This window comes from Cygnus atratus, chromosome 7 (genome assembly GCF_013377495.2).
Source record: "Cygnus atratus isolate AKBS03 ecotype Queensland, Australia chromosome 7, CAtr_DNAZoo_HiC_assembly, whole genome shotgun sequence".
Lineage (NCBI taxonomy): Eukaryota > Metazoa > Chordata > Aves > Anseriformes > Anatidae > Cygnus > Cygnus atratus.
This window is the reverse complement of record NC_066368.1, coordinates 5,036,074-5,049,918: the sequence shown is the minus strand read 5'-3', so window position 1 is coordinate 5,049,918 and position 13,845 is coordinate 5,036,074. Positions and strand designations below refer to the sequence as shown.

Genomic DNA, 13,845 nt, shown 5'->3' with positions numbered 1-13,845 from the left:
GCGCCCATTTCTTGGCCAGCCAAAGGGCTGGGGACGTGTTATTTCCTCCCATCAGCTCTACCTGCTGCTTCCGTAACATTTGCATCCCCTGCCCATCCAAGGGGAAAATGACCGGAGGCTGAGCCAGCTCCCACCGAAGGGAGCGGTGAGACGCCCACTGACTTCGGTGGGAGCTGGCTCGGACTCCAAGAAGGAAATTGAATGTTACTGATCGGTGGTAGCGGGCCAAGCTGCTGCCGCCCTCGTGGGTGGTTGTTCAGCTGGTTTCATTGCTGGTTGCTCGAAGGACTGGGAAAATTGAAGCTGGGTTGACTCAGCCTGGCGCGCAAGAGGTGGGAGAGCTGCTTTGTGCCTGGGTGTGCGCGTGCGGCTGCGCACAGAAGTCATCTGCACGTGTGCAAGAAGTGCAGGCCTTGCTGGCTACCAGGTTTTGTGCTTTTCTATCTATAAAACCTAGAGGAACCCACCCTGTGGTTCTTAAAAGATGGAAGGAAATCTGCCTGGTTAAATATTTGCACAGTTTTATATCCTTAAGTGTAGGGGGTCACCTCAATGAATAGATACATACAAGACTGGGAAGTAGATATTGAAAGCATTGCAAGAATTTGGGTCTCTGGGGAGGAGGGGAGGCTTCTGTTACTGTAATAGCATTTAGTTCGAGTTAATCCTTTCTTGACAGCTAGTCCTGCCTATCGTCAGCCTTCTACATATTTATTCTTATTTTTTAACTCCAATTGACAGCCACCAGTCGGCATCCTCAGCAATGTGGAGAGCACGCTCTACCTGCTGGCTTTGCCTACGAAGTCGGGTAAATTGCTGGAAGACATGGGGGTGTTTTACTTGCGAGAAAATGAACCAGAAGTAACAGGCAAATTCTTCTGTCAAGCTTTCCTGCCTTTTATTCCAGCCTCCCTTATTTGAGCCCAAAGGATCTCGTCTCTGAAGTCAGCGACAGCGCTTCTTTTGATATGAAAGGGTACTACATCAACCGCTGCAGCTGTCACCAGACGCAGGCAGGTCACACTTAGACTTGAAGGCAAAATAAAAAGACCCCAGAATCACTCACCCCTCTATTAGCGAGGCATGCCACACATCTGGCAAATCTGTGTATATCGCAAGGCTCTTTATACTAAATGGTGTGCCCTGCGCAACGCGTAATGGAGCTGCTGTCATCTATTATGTATTGTGACATAGAGGCAAACTGGGAAATGCAAACTGATGGGAAGCAGTAGAAACATGAATGAAGAGGCATTCCTGCACATGCCTTGTGCCTGTCACTTACAGCACCGCTTCCCGCTCTGCTTCTGCCTTTTGCTTTGCTTGACCCAGCAGCCAAAGCAGCCGCTTGTTAAATGTAAATCAAAGATGCTCTTTGGTACTGGGCGCTTCGAGAAGTAATAGGCTGGGTGCTTTTGAGTTTTTCTAACACAAAAATTAGTTCTGTCTGTTAGGAACGTGTTTCCTTTGTTTTAAGACCTTACACTGATAGGGAGTTTTTGTATTTGCTAATATTTTGGATGCCATCTGTTACCGATAGATACCATTTCCTTATAATCCTTGTAAGGATTTGTAACTTCTTGTGCTGTCCAGTTTTGACTTCTCAGTGGCAAAAGGCAGAGCTTGAACTGGAATTTCAGTGCAGTTGGCGTTCCCTTTGGGGAAGTGGGAGTGTCTAAGAAATAACTTGGGGTTCCTCTGCGGTAAGAAACAAATGAAAAATGCTATTTTTATTATGGAAAAGCTTTCTGGAGAAGTAAAAAGTGTCATTTCCCATTAGTTCCTTAGATGCTTTGAAGCAGCCATCTGAATTTGGTAGCAGCCTATGGATATCGTGCGTTAAACGCCCCATAGCACCAGAGAGTCGGCTCAGTGGGAAAAAAAATGAATGTTTCCATTTCCGTGAGTTTCCATTGCCCACCACAGTTCTGAGATCTCGGAGGTTTCTTTTCAGGCACGTGTTTTGGCCCGACAACCTTCATCAGTGGTGGCATTAACAAGACGGCACCATCCCTCCTTAGCTCCAGAAACCAAAGAGCAGTTTGCACAGTAGGCTATTGAAAAACTTCACACATGAAGTGGGTAAATTTTGGGTTGAGTAAGTACAGATCTCTGACAGAGCCCTCCAGGTAATCGTAGGGCTCTCCTTGATTTATGTTTGTCCCTTCCCCGCAGTAAGGCTTCTTACAGCTCCGATCCCACAGCTCTGGGGTCGGGTTAAGGAGGTGAGTGGGCGTTCGGGAGCCTCTTGCCTTCCAGAGAGGGAACTGGGGTCATTTCTTCTGTTGGGATGAAAAGGAAACTTTGGGAAAATCTGGGGCTTTCCATGGCAAGTTTCTTTGGTTTAGATTAAACGGGAACCCTAGAATTATGTGCAAACGTACGAGATAAGGTTTTTCTAAACAAAAGCAGCTTGTTTCTAGGGCTAAATATAGATGAGATTGTATCTGAAACGTAGCAGTAGCTCAACTCAGCTCCTGCTTCTGAGCTTTGATCTGCTTCCAGCATGGAAACGTGCATTTATTGGGCTTGTTAACGGTTCACTGCCCTCATTAAACATGAGCCCAGTGTTGTGCTGGGAGAAGGGTTTCCTCCCTAAAGGAGGGGGAGGATGAGCGAGGGATCTGAATTCCTTTGTGTACCGCTCAAGTCCGGGCCTTGACCCTTCGGAGCCGGGCGGCAGGAGGTTGGGTGCCGTGGTGTCGCCTAGCCCAGCTGGGGGGCTCCTTCCAGCCGGTGGCGGCAGGCACTGCCCCAGCTGAGCTAAAGCTCAAATCGAGGAGCAATCTGCCAGCCAGACCGCGCTGGAGCATCAGCACCCGTCCCACACCCACCTCGAGTCAGGAGGTGAAATAGCTATTGCCCACCAGGTGTTGGTTTGGTTTTGAAGAGATGAAGGTGGGTTTTGTCCTTTGCTGCATTGCTTCCTGGCTGTTTGTAGCCCGCAGCAGCCTCACGTGTTGAAGCAGAGGACCAGAGGGTAGCAGGGGGCCGTGCGAAGCTCTGCAGGGCTTCAGGGTGAGACAGGCGCAACGTGGGGCACAGGGGCTCTTTGCTCCTCTCTTCCCTGGTGACAGAAGGACCCCCCGACTCTCCTCTTCTCCATCCTCCGTGTAGTCCTTGCCTCTTTTCTGAAAGGAGGCGCTTTCACAAATCTCCATGCCTCTGCAAACCAGCCAGTCCCTTGGAGATTACAGGTACCACGCATCCACCTTTGCACTTCCCAGTAGTGTTTTGTCTCCCGCTGCTGCTTATGGGCTTGTGGCTGAGCGGAGACATGGCTGGGGAAAGCCTTGCTGGATTTAAGGGGTAGCTGCAATCAGCAAAGCAATTTCAGGCGTACAGCTCTGGCTCCCAATGAATTATTGATTATTTTCCCTTGGAGCCCTCGCATGATGCTGTGTAGCGGTGAGCGCAGGCACCCGGCTTGCTTTCCAAGGATGTAGTTAACAGGATGTTGTCTCCTGGATTAAAACTTCAGAGCTTGCTACTAAAGGCGGGCGAAAGGTATTTGTCATGGGTATTAAATACTTAAACACCAGCTACCAGTCCCTGGCCTAACAGGGTGAATCACAGAGCAAAGTACAGCGCTGGCCGGGTTCATTGTGTGTCAGCGGTTATACCTGGATTTGTGGTGAGCATTTTTTTTACCTTGGATATTGGAGGATCTTCACTGCTTCTCCTCATCCCTTAAGAGATTTACGTATTTGAACATTCAGCAGCTTCTGGTTAGTTAGGGACACATTAGGATGTTTGCTGTTGTGCTGTCTGAGGATGAGTGCCTTTAATTAAATGGTATTTTCCTGTTGTTCCTCTGAGAATAAAGCAGCTGCCTGAGAAGAGCACAGAGATTAAAAGATGTGCAGATCCTTCAGTTCTAAGTCCTGTTTCTGCGGAGTGGATGTTTTCATCATTCAGACTAAAGTCGGTGGAAGGGGAAGGCTGGCCAGAAAGGCTGGGAATTCACTTCATTATTCATTTATATCAGTAGTGTTGAAAAACACTCTGTTACGTCACAGGAAAAGCCATAAAAAGGAAAAAAATTAATGTGATTTAAAGCAATGCGGAGAACTTCTTGCTAATCAGTTAGAAAAATGAGTTAAGTAGTTTGAAGTGCTGCTGTAAGTACGTGATGTTATATGCCTCAGTCTTCCTTTTCAGATGTGGCTTCCCACAGCTCGAGACATTTCTTTCTGGTTGCTGCGTGAAAGCAGGAAATGGCTTTGCTGGGGGAGTGTGAACTTGGCTTCTGCACAAAATGCTCTCAAAATCGCTGAATAAACAAGCAGAAAAAGCAGGAGAAATAATTCCTTCTCCCCTCGTGGAAAGATTTATGGAGAGATTACTTGTAATGCAATAGGTATAACAGAAATCAGCATTACTTTTAGATTGATTGTGTCCTTTTCATTCTTCTCTGCTGCGATTCTAATCCTGTTCTCCAAATGCAATCATCCTATGAAGAAAAATTACCCTTTTTATAGTAAGCGATTAATTTTTAAGAGATTCGTGTTTCATTTTGTAACCTCTCGTAGAAAACACGTTTCCAAACTGACCCGTGTGGTTTGGGTAGCACACGAGGCATTATTTATTTTCCACGGCTGAAGTCCCACGTAACGATTTGAAGCCAGGACATTTTATTTCTGTTTTCTCACCTATCTAAAAGACAAAAAGCAGGTCCCTACATGTCAGTTCCGACACTGCTGTCGAGGACGTCAGGCTGCAGATTGGCTGTGAAGTCGCCCAGGAGAGTTAGAGCAGCGGCTGTGGAGATCTGAGCCCTGTTTGCCCGCTCGCACCGGATTTCCGCAGGTGTACATCATTAACGCTTCGGCTGAACTCTCTGCTTTGTGCCGAGACAACAGAGGGCATTACGCCCCGGCTCACAGCGCGGAGGAGAAGCAACGAGCTGCACAAAGGAGGGAAGCAGCCCTGGCTGCTCCTGGGGTGATGCACGATGCTCTCCCTCCCTTGTGTCTCTGAATTAAGCCTTGTGCTTGTCAGGGCACATCGCTGATGGGCTGGGAGGCGTCGCCTTCAATGTAATATTGATTATTTTTCTGGGCGACCATGTTTTCAGTGGGTCCTGTAGGAATATTTATGCTGAAATCGTCTGAAAATCCTTCTCTGGAGAGGAGTGCCAGCCCTGCGTTCTGCACGCATCTGTGACAATATGAGTTCCTGTGTAATTGCGTTGCGCTAAAGTAGGTCTCTGTCAGTTCAGCAGAATGGGATTTATTTAATAAAACCTCTATTTTTTAAGCGAGAAATGCAAAGAATGCTTTGCTGCCGTGTCATAGCTCCAGCCATAAACCGATCACGTGGCGTTATCCTGGTCTTATATGGGCAAATGCCTCTGTCGAGGGAGAAACTGCAACTGGTTTTGTGTAGTATCGCTTCTGCTGCAGGAACCCATGAAAGCAAAACGTCATTCCTATTTAAGTCTTCCAATTCTGCAGTATATACATTCACAAAAACCTTTCTTGAAAGAAAAAATACACTATTTTTTTTTGTCCTACAATTTAGTCTTCATTAGGATTTTAATGTATCCGTAAGATAGCAGAATAAAGAATGGAAATACCTAGGAAATTAACTTCATCCCAGTTGAGGGATAACTTCTCTAAAATTATTTTAAACTTTTGTGATTCAAGAAGCTGTTGTGCCTATTTTTCATTGAACTGTGCCCAGTTTTAAAGTAAAACCAAGAAAGATCTACAGGGCGGCAGTTAGGGACGTTATAAAGTGAGACTGAAATTACTTTCCAGCTATTTAGTCTAAGCTGCGACAATCCTGTGGTGAAATTACTGTTTTGTCTCGATGATCAGACTTTGCAAGGCAGAAGCCTAGAAAACATTCCGCCAGTGTTGCAAGGCAGGCGAGTAGCTAGAGGCATAATTGTCTTTTCTGGGATGTGTGCATACATTTTCTGTACATAAACCCCGTGCTGTACAGCAGGCAGCATTCCCCCAGAAGGTGAGGTACTTCCCTAGTACAGATTCAGCCCTAGGAAGCTGTGAATTCCCATCGATTCCCGTCACAGTCGGGCACTTTGCATTTCGCTGGAGCAGACCCCGGGAGAACAATGCGCTTGGTTTTCCTCTGCCTTCCTCCTGGGTACCAGGCGTTACGTTATTGGTGTGAGTCCTGAGGCTTGGTTCTCATCCTGCGGGTACGAACCAGTAGTGATGCTCCACGTGTGATTTATTTAATTGTAGGTTAGATGCTCTTGTTGCTGGATATCCATAGAGCAGTGTGAGGGAAGTCCATCAACAGTTAATGGTCGGAAACGTGTCCCTAAAGGAACGGTCTTGTAAGTGGAGGCCGGGGACATGTAAGTGACATGTTTGTGCCTCCCCAGCTCCTGAATGTGACAGTCACATACCGTGCTGAGAGCCTTCCCCGTGGGGACAGGGAGGGGAAAGGCAGGTGGCTGTAAGTGGTCCCCGACATGTCACTGACCCTTCAGCTTTGGTAGCCTTGGCCAAGGCTGATGGTTTTGCTTTTCTCTGCGTGATGTGTCGTTGGTACTGTTGGATTGTTTCTGAGAAGTTTGGTCATTTTAATGGTGTATTTTACTAGAGAGAAGGGAAATATCGTTCGTGAGGCGTATAACTAGCACTGTTTGTGTTGCTTTTCAATACCACGAGGTTAACAGATCCATGGATGACAGAAAGACTAATTCAGGTACCAGACATTAATATTTAATACTTAACCGAATGAATCTACCATTGCATCCGACATGCTTTCTGTATGTTGCCATACAAATTTAATGTTAAAATTTAAAATCTGTGATGTTGTTTGTTCCTCAGAGCAGGTAGGTGACAAATGGCCCAGCCGACAAGCACCACGTTAAGAGCAGCTGATTAATGTGGAGCCCTGCGTTGGCCTGGAGTCACTGAGTAGGCAAATACCATACGGAAACGACAGCACAGAAAGCTGAAACGTTTTTGATATTACTCTAACCTTGTGCTGGGATGAAAAAATGACCTTCTGTTGTAACATACAATATTCTTGTTTGCTGTGAGTAGGCCCTAGGGTCAGGTAAGGGCTGCTGGCCTGAATTGGTAGCTTGATCTCCGGGAAGGGCTGTACAGTTGGGGCTCTCCTGCTGACTTGGAGTTATGACCCTGAACAACATTTGAAAGTCTGAAGGAAGAAAGGGGGAAAGGAGATGATATGCATCTCTGTTACCGAGTTGTGTAACTGCAGCATGAATAATACCACAAGATGAATTACAGAGAGAGTCCGTTATTGAATTTCTTATAAATAGAATAAGAAAAAAGCTCAAATTTAATATGTACCAGTATAGCAGTCTTCAATTTTTGTTTTCCGCTGAACTCTGCATAGATTCACAGCGATAAGCTGTTCGTGCCACGAAGAATTCACAGCCTGTGTGGGTGAGGCAGGCTTGAGGCGGATGGAGAAGCGGATTGCCCAAGACCACGTACATGCAGCACTTCAGTGGCACAGCTGAGGGTTGGATTGATCCTCAGTCTTGAGACTGACGCTGAAACATGCTGCCTCAGTGTTCTTTTTCCTGTTTTATTTTTTTAAGACCTGTACGGGAAAAATCAATTTAACTGTGAAAAATGGGACCAGGAGATTTGAAAAGCTTTTATCAGACTGTTTGCAGTGGAAGAGTCTGACTGAAATTGATGCACATCTCTGAGCGCCTTGCCTCTGTGCTGTATGGACTCGAAAGCTTAAAGTTACTGAGTGTCTTTTCAAATCTTTCTATCTATGGCTTTGCCAGGATAGGATGAGTATATGTGCCCGTTTAAGTAACGTGCAAGACAGGATTGACCTCAGCAGTGTACAGCCAGTCCTACATCCTCGGCTCTGATCTCATCAGAAAACAGACCTGAATTATTCATGCAGCTTTTATGAGGATCATCTCTGAAAGTGATCGATGGAGGTGAGACTACGGAACTCATTCCTCCTTTTTATTTCCAGCGCATCTCCCAGTGGGATTACAGGAACGAAAACCAAAATTTATCTTCAGTACTAAACTGAGCATCTTAAGAAACTACTTTTTTTTTTTTTTTCTTGCTGATTTAGATTCCTCTCACGGTATTTGATAAATCATTCAGTAAATACTGATGTGAAATTTGTATCTTAACTATGATATAATAGCTTTCCATGCTTTGGATTGCCAGGTCTACTGGAATCTGTGCATTGCCTTTAGGTGGTGCCACAGCTCACGCTTATGAAACAGCACCGCCGCGTTTGCTCATTTGGGTCCCTCCATCGCACGGCTTTGGGACTCCCAGTCCATCGCGGCGTATGCCAGCTCGTCCGGCAGCAGGACCCAAACCTTGTGTGATTCTTGAGAGAATGTCCCTCTGGTGACAGATGGATGCGCTTTGAGCACTTTACTTGTTGTTCAGTTCTCAAGGTCCAGGTTTTGTTGACAGTCTGCATGGTGTGCTTGAGAGACTACAACTAAACTGGGCCAAGCTGCAGTAACAAGGTAAGTTTAGTGTCACGTAGGTTGGAAAAGACCTTCAAGATCATCAAGTCCAACCATCAACCTCACCTATTTATTGTATTTTGTCCAAAGTGCTAAGTTTGGAAGGAAATACACAAATTTGAATGTAGATGGATGGAGGATGTTCAGCTTGGCTGTGATGGAGCAATGCCCTGAAGCCAGTCTTGATGTTGCTCCTTGTGATTCGACGAGCCCTGGCTGCTGGGGAGCAGCTCCATGGCCCTCTCCTTGCTCCCAGCACGAGCGCTGCTTCTAGAAGATGGGAACCCAGCTCCTGCCTTCCAGATGCCAAAATACCACACACCTGTTCTTCTCCAGACTGTGTGCAGCAAACGCCAATAGATTGCTGCTCCGTTAGGCATGGCTTTGTTTTGAAGAGGGCTAAACACTAAATCCAAATTGTATAAAGATGTGACTGAAAGCGACTCCACCCCACAGCAGCTAGCGGAGCTCCCTCCGCACACACCAGTTCCGAATGCGCTCCCTTGCGCTCATCAGCGGGAAGCGATGCTGCTGGCCGCCGTCCACGTGTCACAGCCCTGCCACAGGCGCCTTGTTTAGGTTCTTTTGCAGGTCAGACGTCCCTTTCATGCCTGTGAAATAAAACCTGAGTGCACACTTGCGCCGTTTGTACTGCTGTAGTGTCAGTACTGGAAGAACCCGAGCGAGACTGCAGGACTCCTGGTGGGGCTGGAGGCATTGTAACGGCTCCACTGCAAACTCTGGTAACAAATCTAGGCTCCGAGTGACAACCAGGGTGAGCGTGCTGTAGTGGCTGTCCTGCTTGCAGAGGGCAAACAGCAAGGAGAGGCACGGCTGGAAGAAATCTCATCCTTGCATGCTGACTGCTTTCCAGCTACGGTGACAGAAAAGCTAGTTTTCATTCTGAAGTGAAGGACTTAAAATTATAAGTGTCCGTGGTCTACAAAAAAAAAGAAGGTGATGTAACTTCTGGGGCTGGATTTCCACGAGGCCAAAGGGAACAAAAAGAAGTCAACCCTGATAACTGCCTTCAGTCGCTCCAAGCCTCCAGGTGAGAGCAGGAGCGCTCCTACACCACAGCTCGTCCTGCAGGATGCCCGTATTTTGGGGCTCTCCCCTGCTCCTCTCCCTGCCTGCGTCCACTGCACCCGCTGCTCACCGGCTGCCTTCCCATTCACTGTTTACTGGCCATGTCTGAGAGGTGAAAGAGAGGGACTGTAAGAGTACTTCTAGTCATTTTGTTACTGTCATCCAGCCATTTTGTAGCTTCTGCAATCTCTCTAATTTTTTATTTTTTTTGTTGCCCATTGTGTACACAACCGAAGGATGCAGATGGAAAGAAAGATGTGAGATCCATTATTGATGCGAGCTCCCCCTGATTTCCCAGGCTGGCTACAAGGCCGCGTGAGTGCCTGCTGCACCCCATAGCTTTTAACTGCTTGGACTCCGCGCTTGCAGACCCGTTCTCTACAACGTTACGAGCCAGGACCAGCAAACAAGTTCTCCATCTCTAAACCCCACGTGTCCCATCTCACCCCACTTGGTCCTCGGCTGGAGCTTCAGGATAATGGTCAAGAGGACAGAAGGGGCTCTTCCCTCCACGAGATCTGGATCCGCGCCTGCTGCTCTGGCTCGGTGCTGGCTCTCACAGCACATCGCCGCCTGGCAAGCTCTCCTGCACCAGGAACTTTGCAGCAGCGTTACTTATTTTTCTGTGCACTCCTGTATTTTTCAGAGAAAAGACATTACGTATTTCAGCCAGTTCTATTCGTAATTTCCTTTTCACAGGAAATCCTGTTGTTCTGGGAAAATCTTTTGTTACAGTTTGAAAGTACAATTACAGTCTTAAAAATATCCTATGCGAGAGAGACCATCCCGTGTTTTCTCTAAGGAAAACCGACCCAATTCAACACAGGTTCTCATTTTCCCAGGATATATGCGATGCAGACCTTGGAGCTCAGTCCTGGGCTATGCTCCCAGGCTTTATGCTCTCTCCCACATTGCAGGAGATGACAACGAACACTTCTCTGGTGTGGGGCTTCCCTTCAGACCTCCGTGTTAAATACCAAGCTTTGCTATCACGACTGCTCCTCGTAACAAACTCAGCTGCATTTGAGTTATGGTTAAGAAAGTTTTTACTGATTATATTGCTACTTATGGAGGGGTGCAGGTGAAAATTAAAAGTATCGGATCGGAATCTTGCTGAGATTACTAAATATTGGCAAAACAAAGCTGTGCTGAAGCTCAGGCAATGAGAATCATGTGAAAATATGAGAGGGATGAATTACCTTTAATTTTGTTGGTTTAGATGAGAACTTTCTAGGTTTACTTTTATGACCGGAAACATTTCTCTACAAGAAAAATACCAAATTCTGTTTCTGTTTGGTTCTTCGACTTTGTTTCCTGAAGCACTTCTGTGGAAGCAGGAGAAAACATTACTTTGTTGACTAACTACGGTGTAGCTTTATTTCCAGAAGTTCTTTGTTCTCAGTTGTTCGTAAACTTAAAATATTTTGAACTTAAGGCACGCTGCCTCTTTGAAGGGATGTAGTTTAAACCGGATTTCAGGTTTTCAGATCTGCTCTTGCGAGAGTGGATTGCAAGTCCTTATGTGGTTTAGATCTTCACTTATCATTTAGGTTTCCCATCATTTCCTACAGGTGTTGCCTTTCAGGCTTGCATTTCCTTTGACTGGCTCCATTCGGGGTACTGCTGTTTCCTCGCTGGGCTGACACCAACCCATTGGGGTCCTTCTGTTGCTTGTGGCTGCGTGAGCCCACAGTGCTAGAAAAGGATTATTGACGATACCGGGACTGTGCATTTTACGCCTCATCTCACCTTTTTAACGAACCTATACGTTTACTGTTTACAGAGGGCTAGGGAAAATTCTACAAAAAAGTAAAAAGTGTTTCCCTGGAAGCAGGATACCCAAGGATGAGCTGCACCTCGGGTATCTCCGTGTGCGCTCTCACCTGTAGGAGCACACACGGAACTTTGCTATTTTAAGAGCTTTTTTTTTTTTTTTTTTTAATGAAGCTATGAAATAACTCTTGAGAAGATTCTTTTCGTTTTATGTGTTCGTTTATGTACGTTTGCACCAAGGAAAGTTTCGGAAACTGATATAGGGGTGTCGGTGTTGCGTGCGTGGTTGAACCTCCTTCACACTGAAAAGCAGGCTCTGCAGCATGGGTTTGTTTCCAAATACGTGTTCGCTTTTGCAACACAAAGAAGTGACAAGAAGATCGTGGCCGTGATATTCTGCTCTGGAAATCACACTGTGGTGTAATATCTCCTTGTGGGTTCCCTTTGGAAATCACAGAGGTGGCCTGATAGCTGAGGTCTCTGCCATCAGCTCAGAAAGCCCTGCGTTTCCAAATAGGATCTTCCACTGCCAACATGAATCTTCCCTCTCCTCGCTAGACCAGGTTATTAAGAAAACTCTCTCTTGCTTGATTTTCCCCAGGAGCTCTGACTCAGAAGAAGCATTTGAGACCCCGGAGTCCACCACACCGGTCAAGGCTCCACCATCACCGCCCCAGCCACCCCCCGAAGCGGCGGCAGCAGTTGTAGCAGACCTAGCAGAACAAGAAATAAAGCCCCAGCTGTCCTTGGAAGACGCAGGTAAGGAGCATGCCATGGGTGGGACAGGTTGCTGAGGAAGGTGAAGCTGAGGTGAGGTGTTTGTGTTAGCAGAGGCAAGGAATGGATGCTAATAAATTGTTTCCTGGGAGACTAGTTAGTGTATGCTGAGCCTTGTCCGTGCTGAGAGGAGAAACCCTGTCAGCTCCTGGAGTAAAGTATTAGAGAATCTGCCCATACCATTGGGCAAATAATAAAGGAAATAGGAGCTTTCTAGAAAAAATATTCTTCCTTTAGAATCAAATTTCATTCCCTCTTCCCAGTATTTTAGGAGCTTTTCAGAGTCAGATGCCTAGAAAAAGGAGGTACGACCTGCAGGCACCTGGCTGAACACTGCTAGCAGTGACAGTTAACAAAATACTATTTCAACTGTATTGGCACCTAAAGCAGAAAGTGAACAAAAAGCTCCTAGAACAGTAGAAATATTTATATTAGCTCTGTGGTACACTAACAGAGCAGTATGAGTGTGAATGTATAGGTAGTACAGATACATAAAAATGGAACCTCTTGGCAAGGTAACTTTTAAGAAGGGAATATTACATTCCAGAAACAAAAAGCTTTGCCCTCTTCCCCGCCCCAAAAGGTGTTCTTTGTTCTCCAAATTGAATAATAGAATATGGGGGAGTAGAAGGCACTCCTTATCCCAAAATAGCTTTGTTTGGGTTGTCAAATGACAGCTCAACAGTTTAAGACTGAATTGCCTATTATGCTGTCTGTTTTCCCATCCAAAAGCCAAGTCATCTTGATTACATTGCTAAATTGTGTAAAGGCAATTTTACTCTAAGCAGGCTAAAGCTGGCTTACGTTTCCTTTGGAAAGCTGTATAATGTTGCCATGCAGTGCTTTAAAGCTTCCATTTCGCACTGTAGTGGCTGCGTTTAGCAGTGGCAAAGCAACGTCCGTGGCTGGTGCATGTATTGCAAAGGCTGTCGAGCTTGATTTAAACCTTTGGGAATGCGACAAATAAGTCTTGGAAATGGCTTGAGACACCTAAAGCATTTCTGGGGCTTATGCATTAAGGAGCGCTCTTTAAGACTGTGATTTATGCTATGAGTTTATAAGAAACTAGAAAGATGTTCAACAAACTGATTCCACAGAATAAAATACTGGGAAGAGCTCTCCTGGCAGTTTCTCCTTTACAGTTCCTTCTTCGCTGCGGCAAGCAACTTTACTCGTTCTCCATCTTCTTTCCTTTTTCTAAATCTTAGTATCTGTGATGACAAAACAAGTTAAGTGCTGAGAGAACAAAGAATGCATATGCTAAACAGCATTGCAGCATGTTTTTAATTACTGCTGTAGATTATCTTCAACCCCTGAATACACATGTGCGTCCCTGTCACATGCGATTCTTTTCTTCCTGCGTCCCAGACCTCCTCCTCCTTTCTTTTGGGCATTCCCAAATAAAGATAGGAAACTGACTATATCTATTCATAGCCAGCGTGAACTATATTAAAAGCCATTGGATGGCAGAGATGAAAATGTTTCATTTGCGAATCAGATTTGTCCATGGGAGGCGAATTGCCACAAACTACCAGAGCTGCGTTCCGCATTCCAAAATGATGCAAAATGCAGTTATACAACGGGGGGGTTATACGGGAGAAGGGAGCTGTGTAATGCAGAAAAAATTCAGATGTAGGAGGCCAGCACAAAGCATTCACTTATTTCTGAAACCGTTTGAAGAAATTAATAACAGTGAGACTGTAATTTAGGTGTTTGTGTGCTTCAGAGAAGTGACATTTTGG

At 45.9% G+C, this 13,845-nt stretch overlaps 1 protein-coding gene across 2 annotated transcripts in view; it reads left to right on the top strand.

Moving 5' to 3' along the window:
- The window catches only part of TACC2 (transforming acidic coiled-coil containing protein 2), a 79,985-nt gene that overhangs the window by 26,725 nt on the left and 39,415 nt on the right, over positions 1-13,845 (top strand). For both annotated transcript variants that reach the window (XM_035547826.2, XM_035547827.2), the window contains one exon: positions 11,928-12,085. The gene's annotated coding sequence lies outside the window, so the exon portion shown is untranslated. The remainder of the gene's footprint in view (positions 1-11,927; positions 12,086-13,845) is intronic.